The 20,381-nt window shown below is 41.7% G+C and overlaps 2 long non-coding RNA genes across 2 annotated transcripts; one reads left to right on the top strand and one right to left on the bottom strand.

Moving 5' to 3' along the window:
* Positions 1 to 534: 534 nt before the first annotated feature.
* LOC140621198 (uncharacterized) lies at positions 535 to 13,964 on the bottom strand. The gene is made up of 4 exons (XR_012020948.1): positions 13,835 to 13,964; positions 6,417 to 6,708; positions 6,132 to 6,220; positions 535 to 852 (listed from the first exon to the last, which is right to left on the bottom strand). It is a non-coding gene; the product is annotated as an uncharacterized lncRNA (long non-coding RNA).
* Positions 13,965 to 14,000: 36 nt separating this feature from the next.
* LOC140621199 (uncharacterized) lies at positions 14,001 to 16,474 on the top strand. Its single transcript, XR_012020949.1, has 3 exons — positions 14,001 to 14,180; positions 14,802 to 14,930; positions 16,217 to 16,474. It is a non-coding gene; the product is annotated as an uncharacterized lncRNA (long non-coding RNA).
* The last annotated feature ends 3,907 nt before the right edge of the window (positions 16,475 to 20,381 follow it).

Raw genomic sequence — 20,381 nt, forward strand, 5'->3', positions numbered from 1 at the left:
AGGGAATCTGACGCGGGACTCGATCCCGGGATCCCAGGATCGCAACCTAAGCTGAAGACAGACGCTCAACCATGGAGCCACCCAGGTCTCCCTATCTATCAACTTTTAGTGCTTTTGCTTTGCATGAGCTAATTCCTACTCCCAACCCTTCCTAAGCCCTGTACAAACAGGGGATATATTTTTGGACCTCTAGACAGTTGTCCTCCTTAAAGCCGCTGAGTCCCATCTGATGTTTTGTCTGCGTACGCGCATGTTGTTTTGATCGGTCATTTGTCATCAGTTAAAGCCGAGAAATATGAAATAGCCGTGACACAGAATAAAGGCCTCAAACCCAGAAAAAGAGAAACAGAGCGACAGCCTGTGCTCTGGTCATACCTAGCTCGATTACATCTTCATAACACAAACAAACAGAAGAGTCCTCTGCTGTTAAAAAGGAAAAAAATCTGGAACCTACTAGTCCTTTTCATTTTTCCCAGTGAATGGTTGGCAGAACTCTTCCAAATTGTTTACTTAATAATTTGTTAAAAAGTATAGTTTTGCAGCTGGGTGATTTGTTTACTTTTTTCCCTCTGAGAATCAAGTGTTACATCCAGAGATTGCTTGTTATGATGGAAGCCGTGTGGACTATTTGGATTTTGATGAATGTCCCACCCCCACCCAGGCTGCAGGAGACTTGCTTTGGAGGCCTGCCCTGGCTCCCCACAACATGGATGTCATGTCCCCTCTTCTGGTCCACTGTCTCGTTTCCAGGATCTGCCATGGGGAAGTTTAAGGGTGGAGCATAAACAACCATGCAGGTTGGGCAGGTACGCATGACGCTGTGGTGCTGCTTGCTTGGGGGCGGCTGGCTGCCTAGAAAAATGAAATAAAATCAGTTTATAACAAGCAAAGTCTAATGAACTGTGGCCTCTCTTAATCATAAACAGACAGTTTATCCACTGAAAACATCACGTGGGCCAAAGAATCAGGGAACTTTTAGATGAATAATCCATATGGTTTTATATTCAAGAGAGAGGAGAGAGGAGGAGGGAGGGTACCGATTAGCTTCCCGCTTCCCCCGGCCAAGCGAGCTGGTGTGTGTGCAGGGAGTACTTTCAGCTTTCCACTTCCCCATTTGGCCTCCTGGCCCCAGATAAAGCTGTCCTAGAGCTGCCCTCACTCTGCTTGGGGTGAACAATTCACTGATGATTCTGGGTGACATGGGGGTGTGATGGGGGATGCTCTGTCCACAGACAAAAGCCCACACGTGGGAGCATCACCACAAGTACCCCCGTGCTGCCCAGTGGTGACATGATGGGGGGCAGTGGGCCAGGGGGCAGAGGGAGACGTCCATGTTTCAGCTTTATGAAAGGTCCAGGTGTCTCTGTAAAAAGTTGGCGGCCCGGTATAACTGGGAAAGACCAGACACTGGGCCCTGGAAGGTTGAGATCAGGGCTCTGTTCATTTCTGTTCATTTCATCTCTTTTTCTCCTGTGGGGAAGACACTTGAGATTGTTGAGTTGGCTAAACCCATGGGAAGCAAGATGCTTGAGCTTAACGGTCCAGTCCAGGTGGGACTCAACTAAGCTTACCCCCTGTGAAAACCTGCAGAGGCATTTTCACCTCAGAGTGTGTAAAGGTGAAAAGCCACTAAGGAAGCCAGAGACAGTAACACCGAAAAGATGCTTTCTGTCTCCAGGGCCAAATGGCTTGTCTTCGCCACCTCGCCCCAGAGCCCTGGAAGGTTCATTTCTGAGCAGCCGATTCCTGGAGGGCAAGGGAGAGAAAGCCCTGTTGGCGCCCACTGCCTGTAGGCGCTCACCATGCGACCAGGAGTTGTAGTGGGTGCACAGGGCCCCACTGGGAGGGAAAGGTTCGCCTGAAAAGAGGAGTGACCCTCAGAGAAGTGCAAGGGAAAATCCCCAAAGTGCAACCATGAGCAGCAAATGCTGTGGTGTAGCCAGCATTCCAGCCATATGGCGCAGAGCAAGAGGGAGAAGCGGAGGGCCCCAAGCTCTCCCATGGCACCTTCCAGCCACTTCACCCATTGACCTCAGCTTCAGTCCTTCCCATTCATGCCAGAGGTAGACACAGTGGTACCCTCGCTCAAGCGAAGACGTTTTTTCTCCCTTTGTATCTATCGTGTTTTCTCTCACCCGGTGATGAGGCCCCAGCCATCCTTCACTCTGGATCCCATCACTCGCTTCCCCTCGCACCAGCAGCCAGTGCCCAGGCCTCCGGCTCCTTGTTCGCCTGTAAGAGCGCCCTCTGCTGGCAATGGCGTCTCCCGTCTGGCCAGCCGGCTGGCTGCTTTTCTCAAGACTCAAAGCTTGGGAGAACATAAACCACTGGTCACTCATCCCATGTGTGAATCCCGGCTTGTGCCATACACGAGAAAAAAACTGTTCTGCCTCTGATGGAACACTTGCAGCGACAGGTGCCTCATTATCAGTCCATCCCACGGTTGTCAACTGAGACCACTGGAAATATCTTCTTTGTGTTGAACCAATACTTGCCCTTTGTTGCTCATTCCACTTGTCCTGACACTGTCCTCTCAAGTCATCCCGAGTGAGCACAGTTCTGCTTCTCACGACCACCCTCTTTCTAAACGCTCTTGGGTCCTCCACCCATCCCAGTGTGAGGTAATTTCACCTCACTGCTGGACACAATCCATTCCTCAAACACCCTCTCACACTGTGATACCCTGAAGTACACCTGACCCTGTAGGTAGAGTCTGATTAGTGCATAAGATGGGATGTCACTTCCTAGGTCTGGTGACTGGAATACGGAACACACAGGTGGGGAGGTCACAGAAGCTGACATGCCATAATCTCAGCACTTTTTTTTAAAGATGGGGGTGGTGGGTAAAGAGGCAGAGGGAGAGAGAAAATCTCAAGCAGACTCCCCTCTGAGCACAGAGCCTGATGCAGGCCCAATCTCATGACCCCAAGATAGTGCTTTATTTCTCTCCTGTGCTTACCAGTACGTTGTCTTGGCCAAAATGTCTCAAGTCATAGTGCCTCCCTGATGTCCCTGGGGAGGCTATTTTCATCTAATAATAGATGGTATTGTTAACAAGGACTTCCTGATATTAGTCATAAATTGTCCTGCACTGACTTCACACTATTATTCCTTTTTAAACCTTTTGTTTTTAATACAACTTAACACCCATCTTTTTGGTGTGTGCTCAAATATGTGTGTTATGTGTATGATATGTATGACAAGGACCTTATGCAAGATAGTTACTATTTTATATATATAATATGTACTATAATATATATATTAATATTATATTATAATATATACACATAAAAGTCAGAATTTTATCTCACTTTAAAAAATCTCAAAGTGGTGGTTGAGGCCTAAGATGTGACTGTGGAGAGGCAGATAAATGTGGGAGCATCTATGACTAGAAATCAAGAGTCCACTCTAACCTGCTTTGTGACGTTGGAGGATTACTACCTCTCTCTGGGCCTCAGTTTTCTTGCTTGTATGATGAATGGCTGGGCCATCGTTCCTAACTCACAATATTGACTCTTTGTCTCTGACACCTGTAACTTGATGCTTATAACAGTACCACTATTACTACTAGTACTGCAATAATGATTAACACTCATTGATTATGTGTTTGTGACTTTGAATTCAATAATTTTCTTCATTCTTGTAATATACCTAGGAGGTAGATATGCCATTTTCATTTATAGGTAGGAAAGCCTGAGGTCTCAAATCACTTACTGAGATGAACACACCATTGCATGACAGCTAATACGTCAGGTGTGTGTGTGAGTCCATCACATTCTTCTCCCAGGACTCCAGCACAGTGATCCTGAGCAGACATACAGAGTCTAGAACTAGTTCAGTGTTCCATGTGGGAGCCATCAGTGGTTATAGATACTTGAAATGTGGTCAGCCCAGATTCAAATGTGCCACAAATGTGAGACTCACATTGAATTTTTGTGCGTATGTAAAACATCTCATTAATAATTTTTTATATTGATACGTTGAAATGATATTTTGGATATATCAAGTTAAAGCAAATACATCATAGACATTCATTTTACCTGCTTCATTTTTTACTCTGCTTGACATGGCAACTAGACAATTGAACAGGATAGAGAGGCTCATATGTGGCAGGATTATTTCACAATTGGCACTTCAGAAACTTGTAGGGCACCTGGCGCTCCCCTCTGCATGAACTTCCCCACCAAGCAGCCAGGGGCTGCTCCATTATAGCCCGGCTCTGAAGCAAATTCTACTCTCCCTGGATGTCATTAAGCAGCTTCCTGGTAACCAGGGTCTGGCCAGCCGTCCAGATGTGACCCCAGAACGACTTGGCTGTTCAACAGTGACAGAGGAGTCAAAGGCCTTGGGCCCAGTACAGGGCCTTGGGCACAAGTATGACATCTGTAGTCCAGTGTGGCTGCTGCCAAAGCCTTGAGAAGGACGCTGGTGTCTGAGGAAAGCTATAACTGTTCTAGAAGTGGGAAGGATAGTGTGTTTCCTTGAGTGACTCCATTTGCACAAGGACTCCCTTTAGGGCAACTGCAAAACTTGATAACCAGACCCACGGCAAATCACTCCCGCTGTGTGTGGAAACTGCATGAAGATTCGAACATAGTCCTGGGGGTGGTGGTGGCTCTAATAAGAACAGTAATAATACTGAGATGTGTATGATAACAAGGTAAGAGAGAGGATTCATGGAAAGAGTGCCTCATAGAGCTAGAACAATCTCATCCAGATGCCTAAGAAAAGTCAGCTTGATTAAGAAGCTGGAGAGGGACTGGTAATAATTCCTCTTCACCCAAGGGCCAGAAGTAGGGCCAGGACTAGGGTAAAGGAGGGCATAGGTAGGTGTTCATGCTCAAGGTCATTCTGGTTGGAGATTGGCTCCCAAGAGCCTGTATTTTCTTAAGTGTTGGGCACTTGGTGGGGTGGTGCCTGGCTGGCTTCAACCAAGTTCCAGCCCTGACCAGAAGGGTTGTTAAGGACCTACTTACATTAGCTTATCTAATCCGTACAAAAGACTTGTGGTTCAAAAGGATTATCCCCATTTTGTAGATAGAAGAATGTGAGGCTCAGGTTCAAAGCCACATGGCAAATAAGCTTGCACACATTCCCCGCACTCAATTGAGTCTCTACAATCTGTGTGAAAAGATTTCTGAATTTTTCCAAACTTTAAAACAACTCTGAATCTGGTGAATCTGGTTGGTCTTAGTTCTGCCACTTACCACTCTTTGACTTTAGGCCAATTACTTAATTTCTTGGCTTTTAATTGGGAGAATTTGATTTTAGGATGGGAAAATGTACATAAAATGCTCAGCAAAGGGCCTGGCACAGTAAAGGCAGTAAACACTGACATGTGCGTACATATTTATGTGTGTGTGTCTATGTACACATCTGTGTGCGTGTGTGTGTGTGCATGTGTGCCTGCTCATATGTGTACAATAACCAATGACAATCAATCATTCCTTCAACAAAATATTTCCATTCCCAGGAGCCTCAATCAAGTTACTGTCTTTGAGCGGCTCATAATCTGGAGGCAGGACAGGAATAAAAAAGCACAAGGCTGGTGAAGGATTAGCCTGAGTTTTCTAGGCAGTGAGAACACCCCAGGGAGCTGCATTACAGCTCACAACCCCTTTGGGGAGTAGGAGAGGACTTCAGAATGCCTCGAGTGGAAAGATGGAGCAGGGACAGGAAAGGTTGAACCAAAAAGGTCTAGAACACCAGCTGAGGAAATGGTCATCATTGAGCTGTGAAATGAGCACCACAGAAGGCTTTAAATGGAAGACTGACAAGGTAACATTTGGGTTCTGGAACACGTATTGGTTTGGGAAAATGCATCTCTGCTATGAGGGCTTGTCCACAGTTGGTCCTTTTACACCCTGTTTTACAGAGCGTCTTCTAATCCCAAAATAAGTTTGTCCAATCCTGGCACCATACATAATTCAGGGAGTGCTGAGAGTCCAGAACATATCCCAGAAACTCCTTTCATGCATTCCAAGACATAACCATTGTTCCCTGGTGTGTCTTATTCTTACAGGGATTGGTTCTTTGCACCTCATTCATCCCCCGTCCACTTCCTATGTTTCCAAACAGGTTGCTTAAAAAAAGGGACATAATCCCTGTTTGTGTTGGAATCCACCACATACCTACTTCTGAGCTGCCATCTTACAGGTACTGGTCTGCATGGTGCTGGAGAGTGAGGGGGCATGGGTCCACGCAGCTTGACAAAGGGCTCCTGGCAGGCACGACAGAGAAGGGAGAGGACTGGTTCAGGAAGAGAGGACCTCCAGAGAAGTAGCCTGTGCCCCCTTAGACAGGGCCTCCTTCATTCAGATCCTCTGGCTCTCTTAGTTCCAGGGATGGCCATGGTGAAGGGGAAGTTGGCTTTTCCCCCAGGAGAGGGAGGGAAGGAGATGAGGGGGTATGATTACCAGCAAGATCATTACTCTTATTTCCATTTCTCAGGTAAAGAGATTGGGGTCCAGTGAAGGTCTGTTCTGCTCAAGATTACTCAGCTCACAGGTGACAGAAGTAAGATTCACATTCGATTTGTGTTGCCTCTGAATTCTGAGCAAATTCTGTACTACCTGCAGCCTCTCAACCTTGAACCAGCACCAATATTCCCAGTTTTCTGCTCTTGTTTGAATCAGTTCTCCATCTTCATTGTTTGAATGACACTTATGAAAGTTTACTTGGGTAGATTTCCTGTGCCTCACCTTCTTTCTGTGTTGAGACAAAGAGATTGGCCTTAAATTTACTCCTGGCTAGTCAATCAGCAGGTGCTTCTCCCACCAACCCCAATCCCTCCCACCAGAAGAGGCTCCCACCACCCTCTGCCCTAGCCCTCCAACACCCCTTTTCTATCAGCATTGACCCTATCAGCGTTGCCCCTACCCATCAGCATTGGTTCTGTCCATCAGCACTGGCCCTGTCTGTTAGTAACGGCCCTACCCACTAGCACTGGCCCATCCTACCATCACTGGGCCCTCCCACCAGCCGTAGTTCCTGCAGGCACTCCCACAGCTCTTTGCTGCTCATGACTTTAGGATTCTTCAGAACTTCTGACCTCTCTTTTGGACACTGCTGCCTGGGATCATGACCCCTAAATGGAGGTGGGACCCTTTGCTGTCCATATCTGGGTTCCCAAGACCAACCTCAAAAGTGAGTAGGGGTTTAGTTGGCCTTGAAATATTTTTCAGATGGGTGGGGGTTAAATGCCAGTGGCATGTAGTAAACAAAACTGAAGGTACACCAGCCTTGTTTTACAAAGTAGTCAGCGACCCCATGGCTTTGGGAGTTTCTCACTGAATACATTTCTTGTAAGTGGTCCGTGTGACTGTCCCCTCATTCCTCCTTCCCTCCCCTAAAAAGCATCCATTCTCATTGCTGGCCTCCTCCACATCCACATTCCCTTTGATTTCCTAGACAACATCTTTTAACTATCTCTTCCTTTTGCTGTTTCCAAATAACTTCCTGGAAGTTATAATAACTTCCTCCTCTTTTACAACAAAGACCATCTATTCTGTAGTGAGATTGCTCTGCTAGTTCAGGTTCAGAGATCAACAAAAATGAATTTGGGTTTTGTTTTGTTTTGTTTTTACTTTGCAGCACACTCACAGACACAAAGTGATCCTTTACTTTGGACTGTATCTAGTAGGGTCCAGGGTGCGTATACCAGCCTATATGTGTCCCAGCACACACCCCACTGGCACCTTCATCCCCAGTGCTGTCCCAGAGGACATTGCTAGCTGGGTCCCTGTGCTCCAAGGATGACAGACAAGGGAAAGTGAGTCTCTCTTCTCTGAGGCTGTTGGCTGTCACTGAACCAAGACCCTTAAACAATCATCATTTGGTCATCATTTTAAGAAGTCCCTTGGCTCCATTTTAAATTTATTTTAATTAATTAATTAATTTTTTGAGAGAGAGAGAGAGAGTGGAGGGCAAAGTCAGAGGGAGAAGAGAGAGAGAATCTTAAGCAGGCTCCATACTTAGTACAGAGCCTGACATGGGGCTCCATCTCATGACCCTGAGATCAGGACCTAGGCTGAAATCAAGAGTTGGTCACTTAACCGACTGAGCCACCCAGGCACCCTTGGCTCCATGTTTTAATCAAGGCAGCTGTGAGTGTCATAGCTGGAGTGGCATGCCCCTGACAATTTCCAGATTTACTCTTAAAAATATTTTCTCAGTTATAACTTGAGTTTATAATTTTGTCATCAAATCATTTAGCAGAAAATGCTACATTTGGATCCCATCATGGGTAATCACCCCAAAGGGAGGGTTCACTCCAGGAAACACCAAGATCAAGAAAGCTTTTGGTAAACTTAAGGCTCACAAAGTCAACCGCCTTGGCAGCAGAGCAGCATGTACTCACTCTGAAATAACCTGGCTAGAGAGGCAAGCATTGTTTTTCTCCACTACCCTTTCTGTACACCCTGAGTCAGGTACTCTCTGTGTTCTGAATCAAAGAAGTGCTCCCACTCCCCTTTCTTTCTAACCTGTGACCCCATTGCACATTGCAATGGAAGCCATGGAATAAAGGGGCCCCAGGCCCTTATGGGCTGTGGTGAGTGTTGCCTTCCTTTCTGCAGATGTGAAGGAGAGAAAACCTGTGGAGCCCTCTCTCCCTCTTTCTCATTATTGTAGTGTTGTCTTGTTATACTCTTCTGCCTCCAGAAAAATTACTTATTCTAGGCATCCTTTCTCATATTTGATGTCCTGTTTCCATTCATGGAGATACTGGTCACATGCATTCTGCAGCCAGAATATGAAAACCATAAACCTAGAGCACAGCTCCGGGGCAAATTGGACCTCTATATTTTCTGCTTGGTCTGTCTTCCTCATCAATGTCATCACTCTCAGAGACGCACAGCACTCTAAGATTACCATGCATTTTCATATCCATTTTTCTCATTTGCCAGTTATATACCTGGTTAGAAATTCAAAGCAAAGGCAATTTCCTTCCATTTTATAGAAGAGGTTAATGCTAAGCCAGGGCAGGTGCCTTTTCAAATAAGAACATGGTAGGTATTCTGATATTTGGCCTAAGCTATTTTAAGTTTACCAGAATGTGTCAAAGAGAACATATTTGTCTGTTAATCTATTAAATGCTAGAACACAATTATTCAGGTATTAATGTAGTATATAGATATAATAGGGAAAGTTGTCATCTGAAACTTTGATGACACCAACAAAGCTTCAAACAGCTTCTGAGGTATGTGATGGCTAGCAAATGAAACTAACTAGTTGTGGGAATCACCGTACAAAGCTAATTATATAACTTGATGAAGGGTATCCATGAAAAGCTCATGGTGACATCATACTTAGTGATAAAATACTAGATATTTCCCCCCTAAGATCAGGAACAAGGCAAGGATGTCTGCACTTGCCACTTCGATTGAACATTGCACTAAAGGTTCTAACAGAGTGGTGCTAGACAAGAAAAAGAAATAAAAGGAATCCAGATGGGAAAAAATTAAACTATATTTGCAGATGCTATGATCTTATACAGAAAGTCCTAAAGGATCCACTAAAAACCATTAAACTGTTAGGAAAGAGTTCAGCCAAGATTTTGTATTCAAGATCAATATACAAAAATCAGTCATATATCTATTTATTAGCAATAAACAATCAGAAAATAAAATTAAACAATTCCATTTTAATAGAATCAAATTTTACAAAAGAAATGCAAGATTTGCACATTGAAAACCTATAAGATATCATTGAAATAAAGAATTAAATTAAATAACTGGAAAGACTTCCCATATTTCTCATATTCATGGATTGGAAGACTTAACATTATTAAGATGTCAATACTTCCAATAATCTACAGATTAATGCAATTCCTATCAAAATCACAACTTCGTTTTTGAAGAAATGGTCAGGCTGATCCTCAAATTTATATGGAATTGCAAGGGGCTCAGAATAGTTGAAAAAATCTTGAAAAAGGAAAACAAAAGGTAGACAACTTGCACTTCCTCATTTTAAAACTTAAAAAACTAATCAAGACAGTGTGATATTGGCATAAGGATAGACAAGGAAGTCAATGATCTAAAATTGAGAGTCCATACAGAAACCCTCACACTTATTATTAATTTATGAGTGTCAAGGTCACTCAGTGGGGGAAAGCATAATTTTCTCAACACATGGTGCTAAAACGGCTGGATACCCATATGTAAAAGAATGAAGTTCAATTCTTACCTCATACCATATAGAAAAATAAACTCAAAAGAGATCAAAGATACAAGTGTATCTTTGTAAAAATTAAAACTATACATTTCTTTGTAAGAGTTGAAAACTATAATATTCTTAGAATAATATATAGAGTTAATCTTAATAACGTTGGATTTGTTAATGAATTCTTTTTTAAAAAATTATTTATTTATTCATGAGAGACAGAGAGAGAGAGAGAGAGAGAGGCAGAGACATAGGCAGAGGGAGAAGCAGGTTCTTCACAGGAGCCCAATGTGGGACTCAATCCCAGACCCCAGGATCACGCCCTGAGCTAAAGGCAGATGCTCAACCACTGAGCCACTCGTTTCCCTTGTCAATGAATTCTTAGACATGACACCAAAAGCACATGCAACAAAACAAAAGAATATTGTCAGGCTTCATGAAAACTAAAAATTTGTGCATCAAAGGATACCATCAAGATTGTGAAAAGACAGCCAATATGGGAGAAAATATTTACATATCATATATCAGATAAGGGTCTGGTATCCAGGCAAATAGCCCAATAAAAGTGGGCAGAGATTTGTTAATTATTAAATAAACTACACAAATGGCTAACGAACATATGTAATTATGTTCAACGTATTTGAAAATGGAATAAAAAACACTTCACACTCACTGGGATGATAACAATAAAAAGATGAGCAATAACAAGTGTTGAAAGGATGTGGAGAAATTGGAGCCCATATATATTATTATATAATATATATATATATAATATCCTATATGATATCCTATATCAACTATGATATAGGATGTAAAATGGTCCTGCCATTTGGGAAAACAGTTTGGCAATTTATGTAAAAATTAAACATATAGTTACCATTGACCCAGCAATTCCACACTTGAGTATATGTCCAAAAGAATTTAAAAAATGTCCACACAAAAACTGTACTTGAATGTTCATAATAGCATTGTTAATAACAGCTAGAAAGTGGAAACAACCCAACTGTCCACTAACTGATGAATGGGTAAACAAAACATGGCATATACATGCAATAGAATATTACTTGGCAATGAAAAGTAATGAAGTACTGACACTGGGTACAACACGGATGGACCTTGGAAACATGCTAAGTGAAAGAAGCAAAAGACCACATATATATGATGCTTTAACATTATATTTTCAGAATAGGCAAATCCATAGAGATAGAAAATCCTTGCCAAGGGGGAAGGTAGTTAAGGATTAGGGATGGGGAATGACTGTTAATGGGTGTGGGTTTATTTTTTGTTTATTTTTTAAGATTTTATTTATTTATTCATGAGAGACACAGAGAGAGATTGAGAGAGAGAGAGAGAGAGAGAGAGAGAGAAAGAGACAGGCAGAGGGAGAAGCAGGCTCCATGCAGGGAGCCTGACGTAGGACTCGATCCTGGGTCTCCAGGATAAGGCCCTGAGCTGAAGGCAGTAATAAACCACTGAGCCACCCGGGCTGCCCCATGGTTTTTCTTTTGAGAGGGACAAAATGTTCTGGAATTAGATAGTGGTGGTGATCTCACAACCTTATGAATATACTAAGAACTCCTCAATTGTACATTTTAAGAAGGGTGAATTTTATGATATGTGAATTAAATGTCAATGAAGCCATTACTAAAAATATGTTGATTATTTTTCAGTGTCACTAAACACCATATTGTGTTAAGTTTGAAATTTCTGCTCACTTTTTAAAGATCTGGTCATGGTCACCTAAGAAAAGAAATCATTTTTCAATCTGATGACTGGATATCCTATGAGGAGTTCTCATCCCTGAAATGTGAGGCTTAGATTCTACTGCCACAGGAGTGCAGATGTTGTGACCACAATGGTTATGCAACTGTCTCCAGGTGGAGCTTCCCTTGTAGGTAACAGGGCTTCCTTCGGTTACCACAAGCAAGGAATGATATGAAGGTTACCAAGGTTACCTTAATGTTGTTAAGTCCAACATAAAATGCATTTTCCAGAGGAGGCTTTCTGGTCATATTAGAAAGCTGTTCTTGCTCCCTCCTCCCCCAGGTCCTGGAAAGTTTATTATTCAGGTTCAGAGGCTAACATTTGCCATTAGTGAATATGGACTGTCCTCCTAGAAGCCCTGCCTCCTCAGCCTCCTGAGCCAAGTGGGGTGGGGTAAGGCTTGCTGAGCCAATGGCAGGAGATGCAGAGCTATGTGCCCACCTTCCAGCATAGCCACTTTGTGTATGTTGAGACATCAGCTTGCCTCTGCTGTCACCACCGAGGTGGCAGCTCTCCTACTGGTAAAACACGTATTCTGTCCACTTCATTAGCACTTCTTTTAGTTGCTAATTTCAGTCAGAGACTGTACCTGAGGCAATACGTGAGAATGGATCCTGCCCCATCCAAACCCTGCTGTCTTGATGGGTGATGAGGTGCATCATGCATATTATTAGTTAATGCATAAGAAAGCATTTATCCTGTAGACGGTTAATTTAAAACAAACAAACTTTTTTTTTTACTAGCAGTTTCAGATTCACAGCAAAATTGAGTGGAGATTACAAAGATTTCCTATATATCTGTTGCTTCTACACATGCACAGGCTTCCCCATCATTAACATCCCCACCAGAGTGGCACATTTCTTACAATCGATAAACCTATATTGAAACATCAGTATCACCCAAAGTCCATAGTTGACATCAGTGTTCACTTTTGGTGTTGTGCATCCTTACAGGTTTGGACAAGTGCCAATGACATGGGTCCACCGTTATCATCTCATTACAGAGTATTTTAAGTGCCTAACAATTCACTTTGCTATATCTACTCAATCACCTCCCCTCAACCTCTGGCAACCACTGTCTCTATAGTTTTTTTTTTTTAATTTTTATTTATTTATGATAGTTACACACACACAGAGAGAGAGAGAGGCAGAGACACAGGCAGAGGGAGAAGCAGGCTCCATGCACTGGGAGTCCGACGTGGAACTCAATCCCGGGTCTCCAGGATCGCGCCCTGGGCCAAAGGCAGGCGCTAAACCGCTGCACCACCCAGGGATCCCTCTATAGTTTTTTATTCTTTCTATAGTTTTGACTCTTTAAGACTGTCATATAGCTGAAATCATACAGTATGTATTTGCTTTTTCACTAAGTGATTTGCATTTAAGTTTCTTCTATGTCTTTTCATGGCTTGATAGCTCATTTCTTTTTAATTCTGAATGACTCACCTACTGAAGGACATCTTGGTTACTCTCAAGTTAGGGCAATTACGAAAAAAAAACAGTTAATTTTTAATAGAGGTTATTCAAGTTTATTCTCAGCAATGTCCCTCTCAATCCCCAACATCTCTTGATAGAGCAAGAGATAGAGGCTGCACTAGAGGCAGATCCCTGGGAATAAGTCTTGACAGTTACCTGCCAAGTGGACCATGGTGGGAAAATACAGAGAGAATCAGCTATAGACAACTAATTCCTCTGGCTTTCTTTCTCTTTTTTTCTAACCCTAGGAATTCCCATTGCCAAGATGGCCAATGCTGTCCCTACTATAGGAAGAGAAATGCACTTTGGAAGCCTTTAAGCAAAGCAAGACTAGGTCAGTCACCAGGAGCCCCCAAAGCCCCAAAGTTACAGAGAAGGCCTGGAGTCCTGGTACAAATCATGCTGTCTGCTCCTCAATCTTGCTTTCATCAACAGACCTGCTCTCCAGGATGGTCCTGCTCCAGCTGAGTCTGGATCCAACATCAGCCTCCCCACTGTAACTGTCCCTGCTCAGAGCTGTGACACATCCAGTTTAGGAGGCTTTTCTATGGAAACGGTTATGATTACTGCAGGGTTCCACATTCTGGCCTTGGGTTCCACATTCTGGGGCTACTCTGCATCCTGGCACTCTATGTATCCATTGACTCCCCGGTGGCCTAGAGCCAAGCCGATGGCATTCCCTCCAGAGGCACAAGCACATGCCAATGTCTGTCTGGTTTCCTGTTTTCCGAACAAAAATTCATTTTTCTGAGTGGGGTCACCTCTGGTGATAACAAATAGGAGGTAGCCATGATTCTTTGATGATCCTCACTAGGTATAAGTTACTATGATTCATGGAGCACTTTTAGTCCATTGTCACCCTTGATTCTCCAAAACTCCAGGTCAGGAATGATTGAGCATAACAAATGTCAGTTGACTTCCCTAGGGTCACCTGGAAAGTGCAATTAATCCAGGATCTGTGCTACCATTTTTGTTCAGAACCATAACTTCTTGAGTACCTCTGATCCAAAGTTAAGTCAACAGAGATTTCCTCCATGATTGATATTAACACTTGGCTGTGTGATTTTCCCATCAGTCTACTCACCTCCTTTAACCTTTCCCTCAATGAGCCATTTTATTTTCCTTTTAATCACACACTTGCTCCTCCTAGGTCTAGTTCTAATTTCTCCTTAACTTTTGGAAAATGGAAGTGAAATAATGGATGCCAATTGAGGATTGATCCAAAACCAGGTGCAGCTGGAGGGGTGGTTGGTGAGGCCATCATGCCTGCCAAAACAGCCATTCCTTTTAGCATGGACTTTTGGAAGAGCCTGGCTGGCCCTGTGTGATGGGTCTGCTTGGTTGTGGGCATAATTTCAGTTGCACTCCAGGGTAACAGTTAGCCTTTACCATTTTGGCTTCTAGCTGCTTCTGAGATTTCTACAAAATTCCAGGCATTCACATCAGCTCAAGGATGTGACCTCAGCAGAGTACACTGGCCTTCCTCTCCTTCTGGGCAGTCCCTTCAGACTTTCCGTCTATAGGAGCCTGAAGGTAACTTCACACTGATTTCCATCCCTGGAGGTGATTGGGGAGCATCTGGGGGGGGGGGGGATGAGAGTGAGGAGCAGCCCAGGATTCTGTATCAGAATTGGTTGGGGTCCAGCCCCAGCTCCCCCAGCTTCCCCAGCTGCTCGCTGTGATGCTGAGTAAGCCAGTGAGTTTATTCGCCTATAAAATTAGAATGATATTGCCATGAGTAATACTTACCTTGGAAAAAGTGTTATGAGGATTTAAAAAAATATGTAGAAAGGGCCTAGAATTGTGCCTGGTGCAAAACCAACCATCATTAATGTTAATGAGATAAGATTTAAAAAATGCTTTTTCCTCCAAATGCTCAAAATCCCTGTGAAAAGAACAGTTCATGGAAGGATTTTGAACAGCTGTTTGCTTTGAGGAGAAGTACTGAGGGAAAAAATAAGACATTGTTCCCATTTTTATGAACAGCTTTTGTAAATAACATAGACAGTCCCTCCAAACCAATCCTTTCCACATCCTCTAACCAGATTTTGTTATTCAAATATTTATGGACATTTACCATATTTGCTGAAATATTCATTTTAGAGACCAAATCTATGAGATCTAATTCTGTGTGTTTATGAAGTATTTCCCACATAATTTTAGAAGAATTTGAGACAGTTTATAGTAAAAGTCAGATTTATAATTTCAATTAACAATACAGTGAGGCTGGATTTTTACATGGCATTAACATTTTTTGAGGGATATGAGGTTCTTTTATATAATTAATACACATAGTACATTCATAAGTAACATTTTAGTGAACTGCATAAAAACAAGGTAAAAGGCATTTTCTGCCAGACAGTAAACTAGGTTTAGTTTGCTCTGTGCATTTAAACAGCTTTTTGATTTCAACAAACCTTACTGTTCTGAACTTCAATTTCAACCTTGAAAACCTGGGCATCTGAAAGAGTTCTGTGATGCCAATTATCTCTCCAAAATGTTAAAAGAATGAAAGTGATTAATTGAAATTACTTCAAGAATTTCACATTACCGTGTTTATAATCTTGTCCTGAGACATGTTGTTTTCATCTCTATGGTAATGTGTCTGCACACATATGTGTCTGTGTATGTAATTTTATGAAAGAATTTGATCAAGATTATAATTCCATGGTATCCTTGTGAACATATCTCTGGATTTGCTGTCCAACAATCTGATTCTTAATTTCTGGCAGTGTGGCATAAGGCAAAGGACTTAGCCTTCTGAACCGTAGTACAAGGGCTCCATCTCCACCCATCTCTGTTTCTCTGTTATATCCCAGGATTTCCTGTTTCTCCAAGGCCAAGGGGCCAAAGCTTGTTCGTCTCCATCTTTGCCACAGCTGGACAAGACGAATACAACACACACTTGTTTTCTGGTGAAATGGAATTTCGCTTTTTGTTTTCTGGCTTTTTTTTTTTTTTTTTGGTATCAATTTATATACTTATATGACTTTCCTTCCTCAGCCCGCTGATATGGTGGATTACACTGATGATTTTCAAATGTTAAACCAGCTTTGCATACCTGGAATAAATCCCACTTAGTCACGGTTTGTAATTCATTTTATACATTACTGGATTTGCTTCGCTAATATTTTGTTGAGGATTTTTTTTTGCATCAGAATTCATGAGAGGTATTCATCTGTAGTTTCCTCTCTTTCTTTCCTTTTCTGGTACTGTTTTGGTTTTGTATCAGTGTAATACTAGCCTGGTAAAATCAGTTGGGATGAGTTCTCTCCTCCCTGTTTTCTGGAAGAGGTTGTGTAAAGTTGATGTTAATTCCTCTTTAAATGTTTGGTAGAATTCTCTAGGAAATCCATCTGAGTCTGGAGATTCTCTTTTGGGAATTTTTAAATTATAAACTCAATGTCTTCCGTGGTTACAGGGCTACTCAGTCTATTTTATCCTCATTGAGTTTTGCTAGCTAGGTTTTTGAGGAATTGGTCCATTTCTTCTAAGTTATTGAATTTATGAGAGTAAAGCTGTTCATGTTATTTTGTTCTTATCCTTTTAATGGCTTCAGAATCTGTAATGACATCCTCTGTTTCATTACCCATTTGGTGATTTGTGTCTTTTTTCTTTGTCAGTCTTGCTAGAGGCTTATCAATTTTTTTTTTTTTTTTTTGAGGCTTATCAATTTTATTGATTTTTTCAAATAACTTTTTTTTGGTTTTTCACTGATTTTTCTCTATTGTTTTTCTGTATTAGGTTTCATGAATTTCTGCTCTTTATTATTATTTTTCTTCTGCTTGCTTTGGGTTTATTTTGTTCTGTTTTTTTTAAAGTTATTTGTGGTCGGAGCTTAAAATTATCAATTTGAGATTTTTCCTCTTTTCTAGACTCAAAATTTTAGACTATAGATTTTCCTCTATGCACTACATTAGCTATATCCCATGTATTTTGATGCATTGTATTTTTATTTTGATTCAGTTCTATGTATTTTTTTTTAGTTCTATGTATTTTTTAAAAATCTCCACTGAGACATTCTCTTTATCTCATGGGTTATTTATAAGTGTGTTGTTTAATTTTCAAGTTGTTGGAGATTTTCCTTCTGCTGTTATTGAATAGAATACTCTATAAATGTCAGGCAAATCCTGTCAGTTGATCACGGTGTTCTATTCTGGTTTTCTGTCTAGTGGTTCTATAAATTACTGAGAGCAAAGTGTTAAGTCTTCAACTACAATTGTGGACTTGTCTGTTTCTCCTTTCATCTCCAACAGTTTTTGATTCATGTATTTTGAGGCTGTGTTATTGGTTACATGCACGTTTAGGATCACTATGTCCTCCTGGTGAGTAAATGTTGTTATCATTATGCAATGTCCCTTTTTGTCTCATTCTTTGCTTTCCTCTGAAGCCTACAGTATCTAATATTAATAGAGCCATCCCTGTTTTGTTTTTAATTAACAATTTCATGATATATTTTTATCCATTTTTACTTTCAACCTACCTATGTCATTGTATTTGATGTTTGTACGTCGTTGTATATGTACATGTCTTATGACAGTGTATTTTTGACCACACTGTAAAATTCACTTTGTCAATTTCTACCTCTTGATTGGTATTTAGATCATTTGCATTTAAGGTACTCATTGATATGACAGGACTTAAGTCTATCATTTTGTTGTTTTCCTTATTTTCCGTTCCTTTGTCTATTTCTATTTGCCTTCCTTTGGGTTACTTGAACCATATTTTATTTTATTTTATTTTTATTTTTTTTATTTTTTGAACCATATTTTAATATCCCATCTTGATTCATTTATAGTTGTGGGTTGTTTTTTTTTTTTAATTGAGAGAAGCTGCCATCTAAATATCATGAGGGTTTTTTTTGTTGTTGTTTTGTTTTTTTCTGGGAAAGGCTCATTCCAGGCACCACATGTGATTAAGGCAAAAGCACAGCATCCAAGCCCCAGGTTTCTCTGGAGTAGAGCACCTATAATTGGGTGCATGGCTCTTTCCACCCTTCAGCATGAGGAGCCCTTGACAGAACTCAGTGCCTACAGCAATGGAGCCTCTGGATAACAATAATCACCAGGACCAATCTTTAGGGGCCAAGAAAGAATTTCCCAAATTCATCATGGGAGGGAGGTACCCAAGAGGGAAGATGGAATTTCCTATAGTTTGCAAAATGGGTGCTCCAAATTTAGCCCTATAAAGCTGTGTTGGCTTCAGTTTGTACCCCCAAGCTAGTGAAAATTCCCAAAATGCTAATCCTTTTCTTTTAGCCAGAAATGTGTCTCTTAACCACAACCTTCCCCATAGTGATGCTTTGAATCCAGATTATCTGCCTTAGTTGAGGGAGAAGAATGGTGACAACTTCTACCACCCACTTCTATGCCCCACACAAGATGAGAGTGCATGGTCACAAGTCCTGTGGCAAGTTTTTCCCTCAAGATGCTCAGAGCCTTCACAAACTCAGTCTCATTAGTCCCTAAATTAAAAATCAAAGTCTTTATCACTCATGTATAAGTGGGGATATGAAAGAACAACCGATACTTGCTCAAAGTCACATGCTAAGCCAGTAGTTGAATTAGTAGTTAAAGTCCCTCCTTGACTGTACCAGCTAATGACTGAAATGCTGATTATTTCTGATAATTTATAATCAAACTGGGACTTCTGCCCTCTCAGAGAGAAGCATGTAGTTTGCTTCAGAGAGACCTGGCTCATTGATGGTTTCTTGAGCATGTTATGTAATGATGTGTGTGATATGTAATGATAATAGCTCACCTCATCCCAAAGATTTGGGGGCTCTCACAGATATTTTTTTATTGGGTTTGTCCATTCATTACTTTCTCCATTCATTAAACTATCCCTGTCAAATGCCACCAGGGCCCCAAAGTCCTCCCAGATCAGGAGCTACAAAGGTGAATGTGATAGTTTGATGAGGAAGGCATCCAGGTGAACAATTAGAGACAGGAAAACACTTTATTGAAAGAAGAACTATGAAAAGCCAGGACATAGGAAAAGGGGGCTGGAGAAAACTTTTCATAAGTGGCTGCCCTTATTTAGAAATTTGGCAGGCAGCCAAGAGAGTAAAAGCTATTCTAAGCAGAGAGTGTTCCAGATTGAAGGAAGTAAGTGCAAAGACATTGATATGAGTGTTAATGTGCATCCATGAAAGGCGAGGAATTCAGCGTGGCTGGAGACCAGGAAGGCAAGCATAGATTTATGGGAAATAAGACCAAGAAGAGGAGCTGAGGCCAGATTATGAGTGTCTGCCACCTCCAAGGGACTGCATTGGAGTCAGACCTAGCTTCTGTGCCAGTGCTGCCTTGCTTTTGGGATTTCTTGCTTTCCTTTCCTCCCAGCCACCCAAATTGTTGTCCAAGGTGTGTAAGGCATTAGACAAAGAATGGATTTACAAAGTCATAAAAACACTGATGCGATGTCATCTAATGGTTTGTGTATGTATCTGGATTTAAAATTAGCCAACGGGGCCTTGAAGCCCCTTTGCTCTGGTTGTAGGATCTGGTGAAGCTTAAGAAATTGGCTGGAGATGGGCCCTGCAGAGTAATTGTTTGCCAACATCTGCTTCCAAGGTACCTGGAGCCACTACCTTCAGGAGTCAGACTTCCAACTGTTTCCTTAAAAATATCTTAGGAACATGTTCCCCAGGGTCATAGCTCAGCTTTAGGGACACTGGCATATTGATCTTGAAACAGGTTAATTGTGTCCACTGATAGCACTAACATCCACTTAATCTTTCCAAGCTCTTCTCTGGGAGAGAAGCATCTGGGATCATTACCAAAGACTGATATCTTTTGCTTCTCTCTCTTTTTCTAATTCTTTTTTTAGTTTCCTCCAGAGAAGATGATTTATTGAATATGGTAGCCAAAACTGGAAAACATCTAATACTGTGTCTATTAAACCAGAACCAATAGACTTACCATTCTGTTTAGAAAACTGTCTACTTGGGGATCCCTGGGTGGCTCAGCAGTTCAGCATCTGCCT

The sequence above is a fragment of the Canis lupus genome, chromosome 29, assembly GCF_048164855.1.
Source record: "Canis lupus baileyi chromosome 29, mCanLup2.hap1, whole genome shotgun sequence".
NCBI classification, from domain to species: Eukaryota; Metazoa; Chordata; class Mammalia; order Carnivora; family Canidae; genus Canis; species Canis lupus.